The 2,784-nt window shown below is 37.0% G+C and overlaps 1 non-coding gene across 1 annotated transcript; it reads left to right on the top strand.

Annotated features, from left to right (window-relative positions):
• Positions 1 to 396: 396 nt before the first annotated feature.
• On the top strand, positions 397 to 472 carry TRNAP-UGG (transfer RNA proline (anticodon UGG)). The gene has a single exon. It is a non-coding gene; the product is annotated as a tRNA-Pro (tRNA).
• The last annotated feature ends 2,312 nt before the right edge of the window (positions 473 to 2,784 follow it).

Genomic DNA, 2,784 nt, shown 5'->3' with positions numbered 1-2,784 from the left:
AACTACTTCTTGTTTTATGTTTGTTAATATTCTACTGGCCAATCCTAGTCACATGCCAGAGTCAGTGTAGTAGAGGACAATCAAAGCAAATAGAAGTAGAGGAGCATTTTAATCATTTTTGCAAACAAGTTACCATCAGAAAAATACTTAAAAGATTTTTTTGGTTGAATGTATAAGTGATAATAAAATTGACAAAGTTAAAGAAGAGATGAGATGTTAGACCATTAAATATTACTCTAATAAATGTGGCAGAACCAAGTGTGTTCTCTGTGGAAATAATTGAATATTTGGAAGTTCTATAATTATCATAGATATATGCATTATTGTTTATTCCATGTTAGTTTTCTGTATTCTGATGTTGATTATGGCTTCAGTTATAACAAGAATCCAAATCAGGCCCTGGCCGGTTGGCTCAGTGGTAGAGCGTCAGCCTGGCGTATGGAGGTCCCAGGTTCGATTCCTGGCCAGGGCACACAGGAGAAGCGCCCATCTGCTTCTCCACCCCTCCCCCTCTCCTTCCTCTCTGTCTCTCTCTTCCCCTCCTGCAGCCGAGGCTCCATTGGAGCAAAGATGGCCCGGGCGCTGGGGATGGCTCCTTGGCCTCTGCCCCAGGCTCTAGAGAGGCTCTGGTTGCGGCAGAGTGATGCCCTGGAAGGGCAGAGCATCGCCCCCTGGTGGGCAGAGCGTTGCCCCCTGGTGGGCGTGCCGGGTGGATCCCGGTGGGGCGCATGCAGGAGTCTGTCTGACTGTCTCTCCCGGTTTCTAGCTTCAGAAAAATACAAAAAAAAAAAAAAAAAAAAAGAATCCAAATTATATTTTAATCATATTATGACACCCATCTAAGATTTTGAATTTATAATTACATTCATATAGAGTAGGTAACTACAATGCAACTTTTATTTTTCCACAACTGATTTAGTCTATTTAATTCATTGAATTTCTATCATTTTGGCATTCCTTACCCCTTTAATGATTTTTAAATACTTATTCACAATTCACAAAGCCTCTTTCATTCTTTCTTTGATCAATATAGGTTGATAAAATTAATGTATGAATAAAATTGAGTATCTGACAATTTTCCAAATATATATAAGATTTAAATTGATGTTTTATATTATAACATTCAGGAACTACCACACATGTAATATCACTACTTTTTTTTCCTTTTGTTGATGGAAAATATTCTTATTTTTTATATTCAAACATTTAAGTAGCTACTTTTTCAAACCTGTTTTATTTTCTCAATCTCTCTCTATAGGAACACTTTTAAAGTATTAGTAAGCTTATTTCAAATCTAGTGGAATCCTTCAGGTTGGCACAAACAGTCATAATTAAGTACTAAGATTTATATTCAGTACACTCTGATGACCTTGTTCTAACTTTTATATTTAAGACTCTCCATTTTTTTTTCGTTGGTCATTTATATTCTTTACTGCAAGAAAGGGAAAGAATCCTAATATATAATCAATCAATATTTGCTGAGTATACACCATCAGCCAGGCACCATGTTTCCACATATTCTAACCTAACTACAACTCTTTGTGATGCTGTTGTCTTCACTTATATTTACCTTTTTATTATATCATTTAATCTATTTTTATTTAAAGTAATTTTTGATAGATATATATTTGTTCCCACTTCATTTTTTATATTTTTTATCTCTTCTTTTTCTTAAGAAGATCCTTTAATATTTTAATACTGGTTTGGTGATGATGAACTTCTTTAACCTTTTCTGATCTGGGAAGCTCTACTTTTAATTAAATTTTATTGGGGTGACACTGGCTGACACCCCAATTATACAAGTTTCAGGTGCCAAGTTCTACAACACATCTGTACACAGTGTTATGTGTTTAACCCCCAAAGTCAAGTCTTTGTCCATCACCATTTATCCCCCCATACCTTCCTTCGCCTCCCCCAACCCTGTAATAGCCACATTGCTGTTCATACCCATTAGGGTTTTTTTCTCCTTTTGTACTCTATTCCTATAACTCATTTAACCAACAATTCCCCCCCCACTCCTAACAACTATCATCCTACTTCCAATACCCCCATGAATGGGAATGTTGGTATACTTGAAGTTGTCCCAAAGGCTCCTTAAACTATCCTGGCTTTGCATTCATTTCATTTTTATTTTGCTGTTCTTATTGGGTGTTTTCTGCTTCCTTTTCTCCCAAATTGCTGATTTGATCCTCTTTTTTATCTACTCTACTATTGATTCCCTGTAAGGTATTCTACATTTCAGTTAGTGATTCTTCATTTCTGACCGGTTCTTTTTTATGTTTTCTATCTCTATTTTTATGTTTTTAATCTCTTTGTTGAAATTCTCATTAATTCTTCCCCTAAGTTCATTGAACATCCTTGTAAACGTTGTTTGAACCCTGCAGCTGGCTTTTCACCTTTTTGTTTAGTTCTCTTTCTGGAGTTTCGTTCTGTTCTTTGATTGGGGACATGCTTCTTTTTTTTGGTCTCATTTGGCTGTTTCCCTGTGTTTGTTTCTATGTATTAGGTAGAGATGCTACCTCTCCCAGTCTTGGTGGAATGACCTTATGTAGTATGTATCTTGTAGAGACCAGTGGCTCAGTTTTCCAGTTACCTGAGCTAGGCACTACAGTATTTCTCCCATCCCCATGTGGGCTGTGTGCACCCTCCTGTTGTAGTTGAAACTTCATTGCTTTAGGCACATCAGTGGGAAAGATTTACCCCCAGGTCAATAGGCATGAGGACTGGCCACAACCACTATGAAGAATCTGTTGTGTAGGGGCTGACTTAATGGAGCAGATCTCA

The sequence above is a fragment of the Saccopteryx bilineata genome, chromosome 9 (assembly GCF_036850765.1).
Source record: "Saccopteryx bilineata isolate mSacBil1 chromosome 9, mSacBil1_pri_phased_curated, whole genome shotgun sequence".
Classification (NCBI taxonomy): domain Eukaryota; kingdom Metazoa; phylum Chordata; class Mammalia; order Chiroptera; family Emballonuridae; genus Saccopteryx; species Saccopteryx bilineata.
This window is presented reverse-complemented; position numbering and strand designations above follow the sequence as displayed.